This window comes from Oncorhynchus gorbuscha, linkage group LG15 (assembly GCF_021184085.1).
Source record: "Oncorhynchus gorbuscha isolate QuinsamMale2020 ecotype Even-year linkage group LG15, OgorEven_v1.0, whole genome shotgun sequence".
NCBI lineage: Eukaryota > Metazoa > Chordata > Actinopteri > Salmoniformes > Salmonidae > Oncorhynchus > Oncorhynchus gorbuscha.
This window is the reverse complement of record NC_060187.1, coordinates 36,850,844-36,872,732: the sequence shown is the minus strand read 5'-3', so window position 1 is coordinate 36,872,732 and position 21,889 is coordinate 36,850,844. Positions and strand designations below refer to the sequence as shown.

General features: G+C 51.6%; 1 pseudogene; it reads right to left on the bottom strand.

Moving 5' to 3' along the window:
* The window catches only part of LOC123997056, a 107,922-nt pseudogene that overhangs the window by 29,839 nt on the left and 56,194 nt on the right, over positions 1-21,889 (bottom strand).

Genomic DNA, 21,889 nt, shown 5'->3' with positions numbered 1-21,889 from the left:
TAAGCACTGGAGAGAGGGAGAGAATGGACAGAGTAAGCACTGGAGAGAGGGAGAAGGGAGAGCATGGAAAGAGTAAGCACTGGAGAGAGGGAGAAGGGAGAGAATGAACAGAGTAAGCACTGAAGAGAGGGAGAAGGGAGATAATGGTGGACAGAGTAGGCACTGGAGAGAGGGAGAAGGGAGAGAATGGTGGACAGAGTAAGCACTGAAGAGAGGGAGAAGGGAGAGAATGGTGGACAGAGTAGGCACTGGAGAGAGGGAGAGGCGAGAGAATGGACAGAGTAAGCACTGGAGAGAGGGAGAATGGTGAGAATGGACAGAGTAAGCACTGGCGAGAGGGAGAGGGGAGATAATGGACAGAGTAAGCACTGGAGAGAGGGAGAAGGGAGAGAATGGACAGAGTAACCACTGGAGAGAGGGAGAGGCGAGAGAATGGACAGAGTAAGCACTGGAGAGAGGGAGAAGGGTGAGAATGGACAGATTAAGCACTGGAGAGAGTGAGTAGGGATATAATTGACTGAGTAAGCACACTGGAGAGAGGGAGAAGGGAGAGAATGGAAAGAGTAAGCACTGGAGAAAGGGAGAAGGGAGAGAATGGACAGAGTAAGCACTGGAGAGAGGGAGAGGCGAGAGAATGGACAGAGTAAGCACTGGAGAGAGGGAGAAGGGTGAGAATGGACAGATTAAGCACTGGAGAGAGTGAGTAGGGATATAATTGACTGAGTAAGCACACTGGAGAGAGGGAGAAGGGAGAGAATGGAAAGTGTAAGCACTGGAGAGAGGGAGAGAATGGACAGAGTAAGCACTGGAGAGAGGGAGAGGGGAGAGAATGGACAGAGTATGCACTGGAGAGAGGGAGAAGGGAGAGAATGGACAGAGGAAGCACTGGAGAGAGGGAGAGAATGGACAAAGTAAGCACTGGAGAGAGGGAGAGGGGAAAGAACGGACAGAGTAAGCACTGGAGAGAGGGAGAAGGGAGAGAATGGACAGATTAAGCACTGGAGAGAGTGAGTAGGGAGAGAATGGACAGAGTAAGCACTGGAGAGAGGGAGAAGGGTGAGAATGGACAGATTAAGCACTGGAGAGAGGGAGAAGGGAGAGAATGGAAAGAGTAAGCACTGGAGAGAGGGAGAAGGGAGAGAATGGTGGACAGAGTAAGCACTGGAGAGAGGGAGAAGGGAGAGAATGGAAAGAGTAAGCACTGGAGAGAGGGAGAAGGGAGAGAATGGTGGACAGAGTAAGCACTGGAGAGAGGGAGAAGGGAGAGAATGGAAAGAGTAAGCACTGGAGAGAGGGAGAAGGGAGAGAATGGACAGAGTAAGCACTGGAGAGAGGGAGAAGGGAGAGAATGGACAGAGTAAGCACTGGAGAGAGGGAGAAGGGAGAGAATGGACAGATTAAGCACTGGAGAGAGTGAGTAGGGAGAGAATGGACAGAGTAAGCACTGGAGAGAGGGAGAGAATGGACAGAGTAAGCACTGGAGAGAGGGAGAGGGGAGAGAATGGACAGAGTATGCACTGGAGAGAGGGAGAAGGGAGAGAATGGACAGAGGAAGCACTGGAGAGAGGGAGAAGGGAGAGAATGGTGGACAGAGTAAGCACTGAAGAGAGGGAGAAGGGAGAGAATGGTGGACAGAGTAAGCACTGGAGACAGGGAGAGGGGAAAGAATGGACAGAGTAAACACTGGAGAGAGGGAGAAGGGAGAGAATGGTGGACAGAGTAAGCACTGGAGAGAGGGAGAAAATGGTGGACAGAGTAAGCACTGGAGAGAGGGAGAAGGGAGAGAATGGACAGAGTAAGCACTGGAGAGAGGGAGAGAATGGACAAAGTAAGCACTGGAGAGAGGGAGAGGGGAGAGAATGGTGGACAGAGTAAGCACTGGAGAGAGGGAGAGGGGAAAGAACGGACAGAGTAAGCACTGGAGAGAGGGAGAAGGGAGAGAATGGTGGACAGAGTAAGCACTGGAGAGAGGGAGAAGGGAGAGAATGGACAGAGTATGCACTGGAGAGAGGGAGAAGGGAGAGAATGGACAGAGTAAGCATTGGAGAGAGGGAGAGGTGAAAGAATGGACAGAGTAAGCACTGGAGAGAGGGAGAGAATGGACAGAGTAAGCACTGGAGAGAGGGAGAAGGGAGAGAATGGACAGAGTAAGCACTGGAGAGAGGGAGAGGGGAGAGAATGGTGGACAGAGTAAGCACTGGAGAGAGGGAGAGGCGAGAGAATGGACAGAGTAAGCACTGGAGAGAGGGAGAAGGGTGAGAATGGACAGAGTAAGCACTGGCGAGAGGGAGAGGGGAGATAATGGACAGAGTAAGCACTGGAGAGAGGGAGAAGGGAGAGAATGGACAGAGTAAGCACTGGAGAGAGGGAGAAGGGTGAGAATGGTCAGATTAAGCACTGGAGAGAGTGAGTAGGGATATAATTGACTGAGTAAGCACACTGGAGAGAGGGAGAAGGGAGAGAATGGAAAGAGTAAGCACTGGAGAGAGGGAGAAGGGAGAGAATGGAAAGAGTAAGCACTGGAGAGAGGGAGAAGGGAGAGAATGGACAGAGTAAGCACTGGAGAGAGGGAGCGGCGAGAGAATGGACAGAGTAAGCACTGGAGAGAGGGAGAAGGGTGAGAATGGACAGATTAAGCACTGGAGAGAGTGAGTAGGGATATAATTGACTGAGTAAGCACACTGGAGAGAGGGAGAAGGGAGAGAATGGAAAGTGTAAGCACTGGAGAGAGGGAGAGAATGGACAGAGTAAGCACTGGAGAGAGGGAGAGGGGAGAGAATGGACAGAGTATGCACTGGAGAGAGGGAGAAGGGAGAGAATGGACAGAGGAAGCACTGGAGAGAGGGAGAAGGGAGAGAATGTACAGAGTAAACACTGGAGAGAGGGAGAAGGGAGAGAATGGTGGACAGAGTAAGCACTGGAGAGAGGGAGAAAATGGTGGACAGAGTAAGCACTGGAGAGAGGGAGAAAATGGTGGACAGAGTAAGCACTGGAGAGAGGGAGAAGGGAGAGAATGGACAGAGTAAGCACTGGAGAGAGGGAGAGAATGGACAAAGTAAGCACTGGAGAGAGGGAGAGGGGAGAGAATGGTGGACAGAGTATGCACTGGAGAGAGGGAGAAGGGAGAGAATGGACAGAGGAAGCACTGGAGAGAGGGAGAAGGGAGAGAATGGACAGAGGAAGCACTGAAGAGAGGGAGAAGGGAGAGAATGGTGGACAGAGTAAGCACTGGAGAGAGGGAGAAAATGGTGGACAGAGTAAGCACTGAGAGAGGGAGGGAGAATGGACAGAGACTGGAGGGAATGGACAAAGGACAGAAGTAAGCACTGGCACTGGAGAGAGGGAGAGAATGGACAGAGTAAGCACTGGAGAGAGGGAGAAGGGAGAGAATGGACAGAGTAACCACTGGAGAGAGGGAGAAGGGAGAGAATGGACAGAGTAAGCACTGGAGAGAGGGAGAAGGGAGAGAATGGACAGAGTAACCACTGGAGAGAGGGAGAGGCGAGAGAATGGACAGAGTAAGCACTGGAGAGAGGGAGAAGGGTGAGAATGGACAGATTAAGCACTGGAGAGAGTGAGTAGGGATATAATTGACTGAGTAAGCACACTGGAGAGAGGGAGAAGGGAGAGAATGGAAAGAGTAAGCACTGGAGAGAGGGAGAAGGGAGAGAATGGACAGAGTAAGCACTGGAGAGAGGGAGAGGCGAGAGAATGGACAGAGTAAGCACTGGAGAGAGGGAGAAGGGTGAGAATGGACAGATTAAGCACTGGAGAGAGGGAGAGGGGAGAGAATGGACAGAGTATGCACTGGAGAGAGGGAGAAGGGAGAGAATGGACAGAGGAAGCACTGGAGAGAGGGAGAGAATGGACAAAGTAAGCACTGGAGAGAGGGAGAGGGGAGAGAATGGTGGACAGAGTAAGCACTGGAGAGAGGGAGAGGGGAAAGAACGGACAGAGTAAGCACTGGAGAGAGGGAGAAGGAAGAGAATGGTGGACAGAGTAAGCACTGGAGAGAGGGAGAAGGGAGAGAATGGAAAGAGTAAGCACTGGAGAGAGGGAGAAGGGGAGAATGGACAGAGTAAGCACTGGAGAGAGGGAGAAGGGAGAGAATGGACAGAGTAAGCACTGGAGAGAGGGAGAAGGGAGAGAATGGACAGATTAAGCACTGGAGAGAGTGAGTAGGGAGAGAATGGACAGAGTAAGCACTGGAGAGAGGGAGAGAATGGACAGAGTAAGCACTGGAGAGAGGGAGAGGGGAGAGAATGGACAGAGTATGCACTGGAGAGAGGGAGAAGGGAGAGAATGGACAGAGGAAGCACTGGAGAGAGGGAGAAGGGAGAGAATGGTGGACAGAGTAAGCACTGAAGAGAGGGAGAAGGAGAGAATGGTGGACAGAGTAAGCACTGGAGACAGGGAGAGGGGAAAGAATGGACAGAGTAAACACTGGAGAGAGGGAGAAGGGAGAGAATGGTGGACAGAGTAAGCACTGGAGAGAGGGAGAAAATGGTGGACAGAGTAAGCACTGGAGAGAGGGAGAAGGGAGAGAATGGACAGAGTAAGCACTGGAGAGAGGGAGAGAATGGACAAAGTAAGCACTGGAGAGAGGGAGAGGGGAGAGAATGGTGGACAGAGTAAGCACTGGAGAGAGGGAGAGGGGAAAGAACGGACAGAGTAAGCACTGGAGAGAGGGAGAGGTGAAAGAATGGACAGAGTAAGCACTGGAGAGAGGGAGAGAATGGACAGAGTAAGCACTGGAGAGAGGGAGAAGGGAGAGAATGGACAGAGTAAGCACTGGAGAGAGGGAGAAGGGAGAGAATGGACAGAGTATGCACTGGAGAGAGGGAGAAGGGAGAGAATGGACAGAGTAAGCACTGGAGAGAGGGAGAGGTGAAAGAATGGACAGAGTAAGCACTGGAGAGAGGGAGAGAATGGACAGAGTAAGCACTGGAGAGAGGGAGAAGGGAGAGCATGGAAAGAGTAAGCACTGGAGAGAGGGAGAAGGGAGAGAATGGTGGACAGAGTAAGCACTGAAGAGAGGGAGAAGGGAGAGAATGGTGGACAGAGTAAGCACTGAAGAGAGGGAGAAGGAGAGAATGGTGGACAGAGTAGGCACTGGAGAGAGGGAGAAGGGAGAGAATGGACAGAGTAAGCACTGGAGAGAGGGAGAAGGGAGAGAATGGACAGAGTAAGCACTGGAGAGAGGGAGAGGGGAGAGAATGGACAGAGTAAGCACTGGCGAGAGGGAGAGGGGAGATAATGGACAGAGTAAGCACTGGAGAGAGGGAGAAGGGAGAGAATGGACAGAGTAACCACTGGAGAGAGGGAGAAGGGTGAGAATGGTCAGATTAAGCACTGGAGAGAGTGAGTAGGTATATAATTGACTGAGTAAGCACACTGGAGAGAGGGAGAAGGGAGAGAATGGAAAGAGTAAGCACTGGAGAGAGGGAGAAGGGAGAGAATGGACAGAGTAAGCACTGGAGAGAGGGAGAAGGGAGAGAATGGTGGACAGAGTAAGCACTGGAGAGAGGGAGAAAATGGTGGACAGAGTAAGCACTGGAGAGAGGGAGAGGGGAGAGAATGGTGGACAGAGTAAGCACTGGAGAGAGGGAGAAAATGGTGGACAGAGTAAGCACTGGAGAGAGGGAGAAAATGGTGGACAGAGTAAGCACTGGAGAGAGGGAGAAGGGAGAGAATGGACAGAGTAAGCACTGGAGGGAGGGAGAAGGGTGAGAATGGACAGATTAAGCACTGGAGAGAGGGAGAGGGGAGAGAATGGACAGAGTATGCACTGGAGAGAGGGAGAAGGGAGAGAATGGACAGAGGAAGCACTGGAGAGAGGGAGAGAATGGACAAAGTAAGCACTGGAGAGAGGGAGAGGGGAGAGAATGGTGGACAGAGTAAGCACTGGAGAGAGGGAGAGGGGAAAGAACGGACAGAGTAAGCACTGGAGAGAGGGAGAAGGAAGAGAATGGTGGACAGAGTAAGCACTGGAGAGAGGGAGAAGGGAGAGAATGGAAAGAGTAAGCACTGGAGAGAGGGAGAAGGGAGAGAATGGACAGAGTAAGCACTGGAGAGAGGGAGAAGGGAGAGAATGGACAGAGTAAGCACTGGAGAGAGGGAGAAGGAGAGAATGGACAGATTAAGCACTGGAGAGAGTGAGTAGGGAGAGAATGGACAGAGTAAGCACTGGAGAGAGGGAGAGAATGGACAGAGTAAGCACTGGAGAGAGGGAGAGGGGAGAGAATGGACAGAGTATGCACTGGAGAGAGGGAGAAGGGAGAGAATGGACAGAGGAAGCACTGGAGAGAGGGAGAAGGGAGAGAATGGTGGACAGAGTAAGCACTGAAGAGAGGGAGAAGGGAGAGAATGGTGGACAGAGTAAGCACTGGAGACAGGGAGAGGGGAAAGAATGGACAGAGTAAACACTGGAGAGAGGGAGAAGGGAGAGAATGGTGGACAGAGTAAGCACTGGAGAGAGGGAGAAAATGGTGGACAGAGTAAGCACTGGAGAGAGGGAGAAGGGAGAGAATGGACAGAGTAAGCACTGGAGAGAGGGAGAGAATGGACAAAGTAAGCACTGGAGAGAGGGAGAGGGGAGAGAATGGTGGACAGAGTAAGCACTGGAGAGAGGGAGAGGGGAAAGAACGGACAGAGTAAGCACTGGAGAGAGGGAGAGGTGAAAGAATGGACAGAGTAAGCACTGGAGAGAGGGAGAGAATGGACAGAGTAAGCACTGGAGAGAGGGAGAAGGGAGAGAATGGACAGAGTAAGCACTGGAGAGAGGGAGAAGGGAGAGAATGGACAGAGTATGCACTGGAGAGAGGGAGAAGGGAGAGAATGGACAGAGTAAGCACTGGAGAGAGGGAGAGGTGAAAGAATGGACAGAGTAAGCACTGGAGAGAGGGAGAGAATGGACAGAGTAAGCACTGGAGAGAGGGAGAAGGGAGAGCATGGAAAGAGTAAGCACTGGAGAGAGGGAGAAGGGAGAGAATGGTGGACAGAGTAAGCACTGAAGAGAGGGAGAAGGGAGAGAATGGTGGACAGAGTAAGCACTGAAGAGAGGGAGAAGGGAGAGAATGGTGGACAGAGTAGGCACTGGAGAGAGGGAGAAGGGAGAGAATGGACAGAGTAAGCACTGGAGAGAGGGAGAAGGGAGAGAATGGACAGAGTAAGCACTGGAGAGAGGGAGAGGGGAGAGAATGGACAGAGTAAGCACTGGCGAGAGGGAGAGGGGAGATAATGGACAGAGTAAGCACTGGAGAGAGGGAGAAGGGAGAGAATGGACAGAGTAACCACTGGAGAGAGGGAGAAGGGTGAGAATGGTCAGATTAAGCACTGGAGAGAGTGAGTAGGTATATAATTGACTGAGTAAGCACACTGGAGAGAGGGAGAAGGGAGAGAATGGAAAGAGTAAGCACTGGAGAGAGGGAGAAGGGAGAGAATGGACAGAGTAAGCACTGGAGAGAGGGAGAAGGGAGAGAATGGTGGACAGAGTAAGCACTGGAGAGAGGGAGAAAATGGTGGACAGAGTAAGCACTGGAGAGAGGGAGAGGGGAGAGAATGGTGGACAGAGTAAGCACTGGAGAGAGGGAGAAAATGGTGGACAGAGTAAGCACTGGAGAGAGGGAGAAAATGGTGGACAGAGTAAGCACTGGAGAGAGGGAGAAGGGAGAGAATGGACAGAGTAAGCACTGGAGGGAGAGAATGGACAAAGTAAGCACTGGAGAGAGGGAGAGGGGAGAGAATGGTGGACAGAGTATGCACTGGAGAGAGGGAGAAGGGAGAGAATGGACAGAGTAAGCACTGGAGAGAGGGAGAGAATGGACAGAGTAAGCACTGGAGAGAGGGAGAGGGGAGAGAATGGACAGAGTAAGCACTGGCGAGAGGGAGAGGGAGATAATGGACAGAGTAAGCACTGGAGAGAGGGAGAAGGGAGAGAATGGACAGAGTAACCACTGGAGAGAGGGAGAAGGGTGAGAATGGTCAGATTAAGCACTGGAGAGAGTGAGTAGGTATATAATTGACTGAGTAAGCACACTGGAGAGAGGGAGAAGGGAGAGAATGGAAAGAGTAAGCACTGGAGAGAGGGAGAAGGGAGAGAATGGTGGACAGAGTAAGCACTGGAGAGAGGGAGAAAATGGTGGACAGAGTAAGCACTGGAGAGAGTGAGTAGGTATATAATTGACTGAGTAAGCACACTGGAGAGAGGGAGAAGGGAAAGAATGGACAGAGTAAGCACTGGAGAGAGGGAGAAGGGAGAGAATGGACAGAGTAAGCACTGGAGAGAGGGAGAAGGGAGAGAATGGTGGACAGAGTAAGCACTGGAGAGAGGGAGAAAATGGTGGACAGAGTAAGCACTGGAGAGAGGGAGAGAATGGACAAAGTAAGCACTGGAGAGAGGGAGAGGGGAGAGAATGGTGGACAGAGTATGCACTGGAGAGAGGGAGAAGGGAGAGAATGGACAGAGGAAGCACTGGAGAGAGGGAGAAGGGAGAGAATGGACAGAAGAAGCACTGAAGAGAGGGAGAAAATGGTGGACAGAGTAAGCACTGGAGAGAGGGAGAAGGGAGAGAATGGTGGACAGAGTAAGCACTGGAGAGAGGGAGAAAATGGTGGACAGAGTAAGCACTGGAGAGAGGGAGAAGGGAGAGAATGGACAGAGTAAGCACTGGAGGGAGAGAATGGACAAAGTAAGCACTGGAGAGAGGGAGAGGGGAGAGAATGGTGGACAGAGTAAGCACTGGAGAGAGGGAGAGAATGGACAGAGTAAGCACTGGAGAGAGGGAGAGGGGAGAGAATGGACAGAGTATGCACTGGAGAGAGGGAGAAGGGAGAGAATGGACAGAGGAAGCACTGGAGAGAGGGAGAAGGGAGAGAATGGACAGAGTAAACACTGGAGAGAGGGAGAAGGGAGAGAATGGACAGAGGAAGCACTGGAGAGAGGGAGAAGGGAGAGAATGGACAGAGGAAGCACTGGAGAGAGGGAGAAGGGAGAGAATGGACAGAGTAAACACTGGAGAGAGGGAGAAGGGAGAGAATGGTGGACAGAGTAAGCACTGGAGACAGGGAGAGGGGAAAGAATGGACAGAGTAAACACTGGAGAGAGGGAGAAGGGAGAGAATGGTGGACAGAGTAAGCACTGGAGAGAGGGAGAAAATGGTGGACAGAGTAAGCACTGGAGAGAGGGAGAAGGGAGAGAATGGACAGAGTAAGCACTGGAGAGAGGGAGAGAATGGACAAAGTAAGCACTGGAGAGAGGGAGAGGGGAGAGAATGGTGGACAGAGTAAGCACTGGAGAGAGGGAGAGGGGAAAGAACGGACAGAGTAAGCACTGGAGAGAGTGAGTAGGGATATAATTGACTGAGTAAGCACACTGGAGAGAGGGAGAAGGGAGAGAATGGAAAGAGTAAGCACTGGAGAGAGGGAGAAGGGAGAGAATGGACAGAGTAAGCACTGGAGAGAGGGAGAGGCGAGAGAATGGACAGAGTAAGCACTGGAGAGAGGGAGAAGGGTGAGAATGGACAGATTAAGCACTGGAGAGAGTGAGTAGGGATATAATTGACTGAGTAAGCACACTGGAGAGAGGGAGAAGGGAGAGAATGGAAAGTGTAAGCACTGGAGAGAGGGAGAAGGGAGAGAATGGACAGAGTATGCACTGGAGAGAGGGAGAAGGGAGAGAATGGACAGAGGAAGCACTGGAGAGAGGGAGAGAATGGACAAAGTAAGCACTGGAGAGAGGGAGAGGGGAGAGAATGGTGGACAGAGTAAGCACTGGAGAGAGGGAGAGGGGAAAGAACGGACAGAGTAAGCACTGGAGAGAGGGAGAAGGAAGAGAATGGTGGACAGAGTAAGCACTGGAGAGAGGGAGAAGGGAGAGAATGGAAAGAGTAAGCACTGGAGAGAGGGAGAAGGGAGAGAATGGACAGAGTAAGCACTGGAGAGAGGGAGAAGGGAGAGAATGGACAGAGTAAGCACTGGAGAGAGGGAGAAGGGAGAGAATGGACAGATTAAGCACTGGAGAGAGTGAGTAGGGAGAGAATGGACAGAGTAAGCACTGGAGAGAGGGAGAATGGAGAGAATGGTGGACAGAGTAAGCACTGGAGACAGGGAGAGGGGAAAGAATGGACAGAGTAAACACTGGAGAGAGGGAGAAGGGAGAGAATGGTGGACAGAGTAAGCACTGGAGACAGGGAGAGGGGAAAGAATGGACAGAGTAAACACTGGAGAGAGGGAGAAGGGAGAGAATGGTGGACAGAGTAAGCACTGGAGAGAGGGAGAAAATGGTGGACAGAGTAAGCACTGGAGAGAGGGAGAAGGGAGAGAATGGTGGACAGAGTAAGCACTGGAGAGAGGGAGAAGGGAGAGAATGGACAGAGTAAGCACTGGAGAGAGGGAGAGAATGGACAAAGTAAGCACTGGAGAGAGGGAGAGGGGAGAGAATGGTGGACAGAGTAAGCACTGGAGAGAGGGAGAGGGGAAAGAACGGACAGAGTAAGCACTGGAGAGAGGGAGAAGGGAGAGAATGGTGGACAGAGTAAGCACTGGAGAGAGGGAGAAGGGAGAGAATGGACAGAGGAAGCACTGGAGAGAGGGAGAAGGGAGAGAATGGACAGAGTAAACACTGGAGAGAGGGAGAAGGGAGAGAATGGACAGAGGAAGCACTGGAGAGAAGGAGAAGGGAGAGAATGGACAGAGGAAGCACTGGAGAGAGGGAGAAGGGAGAGAATGGACAGAGTAAACACTGGAGAGAGGGAGAAGGGAGAGAATGGTGGACAGAGTAAGCACTGGAGACAGGGAGAGGGGAAAGAATGGACAGAGTAAACACTGGAGAGAGGGAGAAGGGAGAGAATGGTGGACAGAGTAAGCACTGGAGAGAGGGAGAAAATGGTGGACAGAGTAAGCACTGGAGAGAGGGAGAAGGGAGAGAATGGACAGAGTAAGCACTGGAGAGAGGGAGAGAATGGACAAAGTAAGCACTGGAGAGAGGGAGAGGGGAGAGAATGGTGGACAGAGTAAGCACTGGAGAGAGGGAGAGGGGAAAGAACGGACAGAGTAAGCACTGGAGAGAGTGAGTAGGGATATAATTGACTGAGTAAGCACACTGGAGAGAGGGAGAAGGGAGAGAATGGAAAGAGTAAGCACTGGAGAGAGGGAGAAGGGAGAGAATGGACAGAGTAAGCACTGGAGAGAGGGAGAGGCGAGAGAATGGACAGAGTAAGCACTGGAGAGAGGGAGAAGGGTGAGAATGGACAGATTAAGCACTGGAGAGAGTGAGTAGGGATATAATTGACTGAGTAAGCACACTGGAGAGAGGGAGAAGGGAGAGAATGGAAAGTGTAAGCACTGGAGAGAGGGAGAAGGGAGAGAATGGACAGAGTATGCACTGGAGAGAGGGAGAAGGGAGAGAATGGACAGAGGAAGCACTGGAGAGAGGGAGAGAATGGACAAAGTAAGCACTGGAGAGAGGGAGAGGGGAGAGAATGGTGGACAGAGTAAGCACTGGAGAGAGGGAGAGGGAGAGAACGGACAGAGTAAGCACTGGAGAGAGGGAGAAGGAAGAGAATGGTGGACAGAGTAAGCACTGGAGAGAGGGAGAAGGGAGAGAATGGAAAGAGTAAGCACTGGAGAGAGGGAGAAGGGAGAGAATGGACAGAGTAAGCACTGGAGAGAGGGAGAAGGGAGAGAATGGACAGAGTAAGCACTGGAGAGAGGGAGAAGGGAGAGAATGGACAGATTAAGCACTGGAGAGAGTGAGTAGGGAGAGAATGGACAGAGTAAGCACTGGAGAGAGGGAGAGAATGGACAGAGTAAGCACTGGAGAGAGGGAGAGGGGAGAGAATGGACAGAGTATGCACTGGAGAGAGGGAGAAGGAGAGAATGGACAGAGGAAGCACTGGAGAGAGGGAGAAGGGAGAGAATGGTGGACAGAGTAAGCACTGAAGAGAGGGAGAAGGGAGAGAATGGTGGACAGAGTAAGCACTGGAGACAGGGAGAGGGGAAAGAATGGACAGAGTAAACACTGGAGAGAGGGAGAAGGGAGAGAATGGTGGACAGAGTAAGCACTGGAGAGAGGGAGAAAATGGTGGACAGAGTAAGCACTGGAGAGAGCGAGAAGGGAGAGAATGGTGGACAGAGTAAGCACTGGAGAGAGGGAGAGGGGAAAGAACGGACAGAGTAAGCACTGGAGAGAGGGAGAAGGGAGAGAATGGTGGACAAAGTAAGCACTGGAGAGAGGGAGAAGGGAGAGAATGGACAGAGTAAGCACTGGAGAGAGGGAGAAGGGAGAGAATGGACAGAGTATGCACTGGAGAGAGGGAGAAGGGAGAGAATGGACAGAGTATGCACTGGAGAGAGGGAGAAGGGAGAGAATGGACAGAGGAAGCACTGGAGAGAGGGAGAAGGGAGAGAATGGACAGAGTAAACACTGGAGAGAGGGAGAAGGGAGAGAATGGACAGAGGAAGCACTGGAGAGAGGGAGAAGGGAGAGAATGGACAGAGGAAGCACTGGAGAGAGGGAGAAGGGAGAGAATGGACAGAGTAAACACTGGAGAGAGGGAGAAGGGAGAGAATGGTGGACAGAGTAAGCACTGAAGAGAGGGAGAAGGGAGAGAATGGTGGACAGAGTAAGCACTGGAGACAGGGAGAGGGGAAAGAATGGACAGAGTAAACACTGGAGAGAGGGAGAAGGGAGAGAATGGTGGACAGAGTAAGCACTGGAGAGAGGGAGAAAATGGTGGACAGAGTAAGCACTGGAGAGAGGGAGAAGGGAGAGAATGGACAGAGTAAGCACTGGAGAGAGGGAGAGAATGGACAAAGTAAGCACTGGAGAGAGGGAGAGGGGAGAGAATGGTGGACAGAGTAAGCACTGGAGAGAGGGAGAGGGGAAAGAACGGACAGAGTAAGCACTGGAGAGAGGGAGAAGGGAGAGAATGGAAAGAGTAAGCACTGGAGAGAGGGAGAAGGGAGAGAATGGACAGAGTAAGCACTGGAGAGAGGGAGAAGGGAGAGAATGGACAGAGTAAGCACTGGAGAGAGGGAGAGGGGAGAGAATGGACAGAGTAAGCACTGGAGAGAGGGAGAGGGGAGAGAATGGACAGAGTAAGCACTGGAGAGAGGGAGAGGGGAGAGAATGTACAGAGTAAGCACTGGAGAGAGGGAGAGGCGAGAGAATGGACAGAGTAAGCACTGGAGAGAGGGAGAAGGGTGAGAATGGACAGATTAAGCACTGGAGAGAGGGAGAGAATGGACAGAGTAAGCACTGGAGAGAGGGAGAAGGGAGAGAATGGACAGAGGAAGCACTGGAGAGAGGGAGAAGGGAGAGAATGGACAGAGTAAACACTGGAGGGAGAAGGGAGAGAATGGTGGACAGAGTAAGCACTGAAGAGAGGGAGAAGGGAGAGAATGGTGGACAGAGTAAGCACTGGAGAGAGGGAGAAAATGGTGGACAGAGTAAGCACTGGAGAGAGGGAGAAGGGAGAGAATGGACAGAGTAAGCACTGGAGAGAGGGAGAGAATGGACAAAGTAAGCACTGGAGAGAGGGAGAGGGGAGAGAATGGTGGACAGAGTATGCACTGGAGAGAGGGAGAAGGGAGAGAATGGACAGAGTAAGCATTGGAGAGAGGGAGAGGGGAAAGAATGGACAGAGTAAGCACTGGAGAGAGGGAGAAGGGAGAGAATGGACAGATTAAGCACTGGAGAGAGTGAGTAGGGAGAGAATGGACAGAGTAAGCACTGGAGAGAGGGAGAGAATGGACAGAGTAAGCACTGGAGAGAGGGAGAGGGGAGAGAATGGACAGAGTAAGCACTGAAGAGAGGGAGAAGGGAGAGAATGGTGGACAGAGTAAGCACTGGAGACAGGGAGAGGGGAAAGAATGGACAGAGTAAACACTGGAGAGAGGGAGAAGGGAGAGAATGGTGGACAGAGTAAGCACTGGAGGGAGAAAATGGTGGACAGAGTAAGCACTGGAGAGAGGGAGAAGGGAGAGAATGGACAGAGTAAGCACTGGAGAGAGGGAGAGAATGGACAAAGTAAGCACTGGAGAGAGGGAGAGGGGAGAGGACGGACAGAGTAAGCACTGGAGAGAGGGAGAGGGGAAAGAACGGACAGAGTAAGCACTGGAGGGAGAAGGGAGAGAATGGTGGACAGAGTAAGCACTGGAGAGAGGGAGAAGGGAGAGAATGGACAGAGTAAGCACTGGAGAGAGGGAGAAGGGAGAGAATGGACAGAGTATGCACTGGAGAGAGGGAGAAGGGAGAGAATGGACAGAGTAAGCACTGGAGAGAGGGAGAGGGGAGAGAATGGACAGAGTAAGCACTGGAGAGAGGGAGAGGGGAGAGAATGGACAGAGTAAGCACTGGAGAGAGGGAGAGGCGAGAGAATGGACAGAGTAAGCACTGGAGAGAGGGAGAGGCGAGAGAATGGACAGAGTAAGCACTGGAGAGAGGGAGAAGGGTGAGAATGGACAGATTAAGCACTGGAGAGAGGGAGAGAATGGACAGAGTAAGCACTGGAGAGAGGGAGAAGGGAGAGAATGGACAGAGGAAGCACTGGAGAGAGGGAGAAGGGAGAGAATGGACAGAGTAAACACTGGAGGGAGAAGGGAGAGAATGGTGGACAGAGTAAGCACTGAAGAGAGGGAGAAGGGAGAGAATGGTGGACAGAGTAAGCACTGGAGAGAGGGAGAAAATGGTGGACAGAGTAAGCACTGGAGAGAGGGAGAAGGGAGAGAATGGACAGAGTAAGCACTGGAGAGAGGGAGAGAATGGACAAAGTAAGCACTGGAGAGAGGGAGAGGGGAGAGAATGGTGGACAGAGTATGCACTGGAGAGAGGGAGAAGGGAGAGAATGGACAGAGTAAGCATTGGAGAGAGGGAGAAGGGAGAGAATGGACAGAGTAAGCATTGGAGAGAGGGAGAGGGGAAAGAATGGACAGAGTAAGCACTGGAGAGAGGGAGAAGGGAGAGAATGGACAGAGTAAGCACTGGAGAGAGGGAGAAGGGAGAGAATGGACAGAGTATGCACTGGAGAGAGGGAGAAGGGAAAGAATGGACAGAGTAAGCACTGGAGAGAGGGAGAGAATGGACAGAGTAAGCACTGGAGAGAGGGAGAAGGGAGAGCATGGAAAGAGTAAGCACTGGAGAGAGGGAGAAGGGAGAGCATGGAAAGAGTAAGCACTGGAGAGAGGGAGAGGGGAGAGAATGGACAGAGTAAGCACTGGAGAGAGGGAGAGAATGGACAGAGTAAGCACTGGAGGGAGGGAGAAGGGAGAGAATGGACAGAGGAAGCACTGGAGAGAGGGAGAAGGGAGAGAATGGACAGAGTAAACACTGGAGGGAGAAGGGAGAGAATGGTGGACAGAGTAAGCACTGAAGAGAGGGAGAAGGGAGAGAATGGTGGACAGAGTAAGCACTGGAGAGAGGGAGAAAATGGTGGACAGAGTAAGCACTGGAGAGAGGGAGAAGGGAGAATGGACAGAGTAAGCACTGGAGAGAGGGAGAGAATGGACAGAGTAAGCACTGGAGAGAGAATGGGAGTAAGCACTGGAGAGGGAGAGAATGGTGGACAGAGTATGCACTGGAGAGAGGGAGAAGGGAGAGAATGGACAGAGTAAGCATTGGAGAGAGGGAGAAGGGAGAGAATGGACAGAGTAAGCATTGGAGAGAGGGAGAGGGGAAAGAATGGACAGAGTAAGCACTGGAGAGAGGGAGAAGGGAGAGAATGGACAGATTAAGCACTGGAGAGAGTGAGTAGGGAGAGAATGGACAGAGTAAGCACTGGAGAGAGGGAGAGAATGGACAGAGTAAGCACTGGAGAGAGGGAGAGAATGGACAGAGTAAGCACTGGAGAGAGGGAGAGGGGAGAGAATGGACAGAGTAAGCACTGAAGAGAGGGAGAAGGGAGAGAATGGTGGACAGAGTAAGCACTGGAGACAGGGAGAGGGGAAAGAATGGACAGAGTAAACACTGGAGAGAGGGAGAAGGAGAAGTGGACAGAGAATGGTGGACAGAGTAAGCACTGGAGAGAGGGAGAAAATGGTGGACAGAGTAAGCACTGGAGAGAGGGAGAAGGGAGAGAATGGACAGAGTAAGCACTGGAGAGAGGGAGAAGGGAGAGAATGGACAGAGTAAACACTGGAGAGAGGGAGAAGGGAGAGAATGGACAGAGTAAGCACTGGAGAGAGGGAGAAGGGAGAGAATGGACAGAGTAAGCACTGGAGAGAGGGAGAAGGGAGAGAATGGACAAAGTAAGCACTGGAGAGAGGGAGAGGGGAGAGGACGGACAGAGTAAGCACTGGAGAGAGGGAGAGGGGAAAGAACGGACAGAGTAAGCACTGGAGAGAGGGAGAAGGGAGAGAATGGTGGACAGAGTAAGCACTGGAGAGAGGGAGAAGGGAGAGAATGGACAGAGTAAGCACTGGAGAGAGGGAGAAGGGAGAGAATGGACAGAGTATGCACTGGAGAGAGGGAGAAGGGAAAGAATGGACAGAGTAAGCACTGGAGAGAGGGAGAGAATGGACAGAGTAAGCACTGGAGAGAGGGAGAAGGGAGAGCATGGAAAGAGTAAGCACTGGAGAGAGGGAGAAGGGAGAGCATGGAAAGAGTAAGCACTGGAGAGAGGGAGAGGGGAGAGAATGGACAGAGTAAGCACTGGAGAGAGGGAGAGAATGGACAGAGTAAGCACTGGAGGGAGGGAGAAGGGAGAGAATGGTGGACAGAGTAAGCACTGAAGAGAGGGAGAAGGGAGATAATGGTGGACAGAGTAGGCACTGGAGAGAGGGAGAAGGGAGAGAATGGTGGACAGAGTAAGCACTGAAGAGAGGGAGAAGGGAGAGAATGGTGGACAGAGTAGGCACTGGAGAGAGGGAGAAGGGAGAGAATGGACAGAGTAAGCACTGGAGAGAGGGAGAAGGGAGAGAATGGACAGAGTAAGCACTGGAGAGAGGGAGAAGGGAGAGAATGGACAGAGTAAGCACTGGAGAGAGGGAGAGGGGAGAGAATGGTGGACAGAGTAAGCACTGGAGAGAGGGAGAGGCGAGAGAATGGACAGAGTAAGCACTGGAGAGAGGGAGAAGGGTGAGAATGGACAGAGTAAGCACTGGAGAGAGGGAGAGGGGAGATAATGGACAGAGTAAGCACTGGATAGAGGGAGAAGGGAGAGAATGGACAGAGTAAGCACTGGAGAGAGGGAGAAGGGAGAGAATGGACAGAGTAAGCACCGGAGAGAGGGAGAAGGGAGAGAATGGACAGAGTAAGCACTGGAGAGAGGGAGAAGGGAGAGAATGGACAGAGTAAGCACTGGAGAGAGGGAGAAGGGAGAGAATGGACAGAGTAAGCACTGAAGAGAGGGAGAAGGGAGAGAATGGTGGACAGAGTAAGCACTGAAGAGAGGGAGAAGGGAGAGAATGGTGGACAGAGTAAGCACTGAAGAGAGGGAGAAGGGAGAGAATGGTGGACAGAGTAAGCACTGGAGACAGGGAGAAAATGGTGGTCAGAGTAAGCACTGGAGAGAGGGAGAAGGGAGAGAATGGACAGAGTAAGCACTGGAGAGAGGGAGAGAATGGACAAAGTAAGCACTGGAGAGAGGGAGAGGGGAGAGGAAGGACAGAGTAAGCACTGGAGAGAGGGAGAGGGGAAAGAACGGACAGAGTAAGCACTGGAGAGAGGGAGAAGGGAGAGAATGGTGGACAGAGTAAGCACTGGAGAGAGGGAGAAGGGAGAGAATGGACAGAGTAAGCACTGGAGAGAGGGAGAAGGGAGAGAATGGACAGAGTATGCACTGGAGAGAGGGAGAAGGGAGAGAATGGACAGAGTAAGCATTGGAGAGAGGGAGAGGGGAAAGAATGGACAGAGTAAGCACTGGAGAGAGGGAGAGAATGGACAGAGTAAGCACTGGAGAGTGGGAGAAGGGAGAGCATGGAAAGAGTAAGCACTGGAGAGAGGGAGAAGGGAGAGAATGGTGGACAGAGTAAGCACTGAAGAGAGGGAGAAGGGAGAGAATGGTGGACAGAGTAAGCACTGGAGAGAGGGAGAAGGGAGAGAATGGTGGACAGAGTAAGCACTGAAGAGAGGGAGAAGGGAGAGAATGGTGGACAGAGTAAGCACTGGAGAGAGGGAGAGGGGAAAGAATGGACAGAGTAAGCACTGGAGAGAGGGAGAAGGGAGAGAATGGTGGACAGAGTAAGCACTGGAGACAGGGAGAGGGGAAAGAATGGACAGAGTAAACACTGGAGAGAGGGAGAAGGGAGAGAATGGTGGACAGAGTAAGCACTGGAGAGAGGGAGAAAATGGTGGACAGAGTAAGCACTGGAGAGAGGGAGAAGGGAGAGAATGGACAGAGTAAGCACTGGAGAGAGGGAGAGAATGGACAAAGTAAGCACTGGAGAGAGGGAGAGGGGAGAGGAAGGACAGAGTAAGCACTGGAGAGAGGGAGAGGGGAAAGAACGGACAGAGTAAGCACTGGAGAGAGGGAGAAGGGAGAGAATGGACAGAGTATGCACTGGAGAGAGGGAGAAGGGAGAGAATGGACAGAGTAAGCATTGGAGAGAGGGAGAGGGGAAAGAATGGACAGAGTAAGCACTGGAGAGAGGGAGAAGGGAGAGAATGGACAGAGTAAGCACTGAAGAGAGGGAGAAGGGAGATAATGGTGGACAGAGTAAGCACTGGAGAGAGGGAGAAGGGAGAGAATGGACAGAGTAAGCATTGGAGAGAGGGAGAAGGGAGAGAATGGACAGAGTAAGCACTGAAGAGAGGGAGAAGGGAGAGAATGGTGGACAGAGTAAGCACTGAAGAGAGGGAGAAGGGAGAGAATGGTGGACAGAGTAAGCACTGAAGAGAGGGAGAAGGGAGAGAATGGTGGACAGAGTAAGCACTGGAGACAGGGAGAAAATGGTGGTCAGAGTAAGCACTGGAGAGAGGGAGAAGGGAGAGAATGGACAGAGTAAGCACTGGAGAGAGGGAGAGAATGGACAAAGTAAGCACTGGAGAGAGGGAGAGGGGAGAGGAAGGACAGAGTAAGCACTGGAGAGAGGGAGAGGGGAAAGAACGGACAGAGTAAGCACTGGAGAGAGGGAGAAGGGAGAGAATGGTGGACAGAGTAAGCACTGGAGAGAGGGAGAAGGGAGAGAATGGACAGAGTAAGCACTGGAGAGAGGGAGAAGGGAGAGAATGGACAGAGTATGCACTGGAGAGAGGGAGAAGGGAGAGAATGGACAGAGTAAGCATTGGAGAGAGGGAGAGGGGAAAGAATGGACAGAGTAAGCACTGGAGAGAGGGAGAGAATGGACAGAGTAAGCACTGGAGAGAGGGAGAAGGAGAGCATGGAAAGAGTAAGCACTGGAGAGAGGGAGAAGGGAGAGAATGGTGGACAGAGTAAGCACTGAAGAGAGGGAGAAGGGAGAGAATGGTGGACAGAGTAAGCACTGGAGAGAGGGAGAAGGGAGAGAATGGTGGACAGAGTAAGCACTGAAGAGAGGGAGAAGGGAGAGAATGGTGGACAGAGTAAGCACTGGAGAGAGGGAGAGGGGAAAGAATGGACAGAGTAAGCACTGGAGAGAGGGAGAAGGGAGAGAATGGTGGACAGAGTAAGCACTGGAGACAGGGAGAGGGGAAAGAATGGACAGAGTAAACACTGGAGAGAGGGAGAAGGGAGAGAATGGTGGACAGAGTAAGCACTGGAGAGAGGGAGAAAATGGTGGACAGAGTAAGCACTGGAGAGAGGGAGAAGGGAGAGAATGGACAGAGTAAGCACTGGAGAGAGGGAGAGAATGGACAAAGTAAGCACTGGAGAGAGGGAGAGGGGAGAGGAAGGACAGAGTAAGCACTGGAGAGAGGGAGAGGGGAAAGAACGGACAGAGTAAGCACTGGAGAGAGGGAGAAGGGAGAGAATGGACAGAGTATGCACTGGAGAGAGGGAGAAGGGAGAGAATGGACAAAGTAAGCATTGGAGAGAGGGAGAGGGGAAAGAATGGACAGAGTAAGCACTGGAGAGAGGGAGAAGGGAGAGAATGGACAGAGTAAGCACTGAAGAGAGGGAGAAGGGAGAGAATGGTGGACAGAGTAAGCACTGGAGAGAGGGAGAAGGGAGAGAATGGACAGAGTAAGCATTGGAGAGAGGGAGAGGGGAAAGAATGGACAGAGTAAGCACTGGAGAGAGGGAGAAGGGAGAGAATGGACAGAGTAAGCACTGAAGAGAGGGAGAAGGGAGAGAATGGTGGACAGAGTAAGCACTGGAGAGAGGGAGAAGGGAGAGAATGGACAGAGTAAGCACTGGAGAGAGGGAGAAGGGAGAGAATGGACAGAGTAAACACTGGAGAGAGGGAGAAGGGAGAGAATGGACAGAGTAAGCACTGGAGAGAGGGAGAAGGGAGAGAATGGACAGAGTAAGCACTGGAGAGAGGGAGAAGGGAGAATGGACAGAGTAAGCACTGAAGAGAGGGAGAAGGGAGAGAATGGTGGACAGAGTAAGCACTGGAGAGAGGGAGAAGGGAGAGAATGGACAGAGTAAGCACTGGAGAGAGGGAGAAGGGAGAGAATGGACAGAGTAAGCACTGGAGAGAGGGAGAAGGGAGAATGGACAGAGTAAGCACTGAAGAGAGGGAGAAGGGAGAGAATGGTGGACAGAGTAAGCATTGGAGAGAGGGAGAGGGGAGAGAATGGACAGAGTTTCAACCACTACAATCTACATCTGTATATTATTACAAAAACTAAGTGCTTACTACTTGCTAAAACCTTGAAGACTGTCAACACTGTAATGGCATTAGAAGTTGAGAAAAGGTCTTCTAGTACAGAGTGCTATTTGTGATGGGAGAGTTTGCGGCTTGCTCCCGCTATAACAACAACAGCCATCTTTCTTTCTGTCTGGATAGATTTAGATGGAGGAGAAGAGAGACGTACGGTTTTCCCCCGGAGGATCCACCAGGCAGTGAGGAGGACAGCCCTGGGGCCCTGAGGTGGGACCGAGACTCATACGCCATCTGGAGAGACTAGGAGGACCAAGACATTAGGAGTTTAATAATAGAATCATCCTGTGTTGTAACAGTTTAAATCTCAGTAAATCCTCATCTCATCAAGTTGAGTGAAATCTTGACAATTCATACAAAACAAGCTTCCAAACCAAATACTACTAAGAATCCATCTTCATCAATAAAAAATGTATTGTTTTAAATGAGTGGTGCACATCTTCGATCATCTAGGCAACTGGTTTTCCTTCTTGCTTTCTAATTGAAAGCAATCTAATTGATTAAGACCTGGGTAACCAGGTGTGCGCTCTAACTGGTGAATTAGAGACATAATTGATCAATTAAGTGCCAGGAAGAGACAAAGACTATAGATAATGTAGCCAGTAAGGTCTGCCGTTGTAGACAGGTGTTTTAAACAGAGAGACCAGTGATGCGTGGTATCTAACTCACCAAGGGGCTGCGGGTGTAGATGCCGGCGGAGGTGCTGATCTGGGGTGAGAGGGTCAGGGCAGCCCCAAAGCCCCCGGGACTAGCCAGCTCCCCGTTGAGGCCTGCGTGGGACACCACCCCAAAGTGAGCTGGGTATGAACCGGGGGGCACAGACAGGGGACTGCGGAGAGCTGGAGAGGGGGTGAGGGGGAGATGAGACCACACCTTACATTCCAGCGGGTAAGAAAGGCTTAGGGTGATGTCTAACTGCTAGAGATGTGTTGTCAACAATCAAGTTCATCTCGGTTTCTTATAGGCTACAATGCCGTCTTTATTGCTTTAGGCAGAATATGGCAGATGTGAGTACAATACGGGACCACAGGAGCATATCATCACAGTAGTTGTGGGATAATGGTACTATGATCAGATGGAAGGTATAATTATGGTATTACAGGGCTATATGATCACAGTAGGGTGATTTGAAGGTTTAACAGGGGTGCAA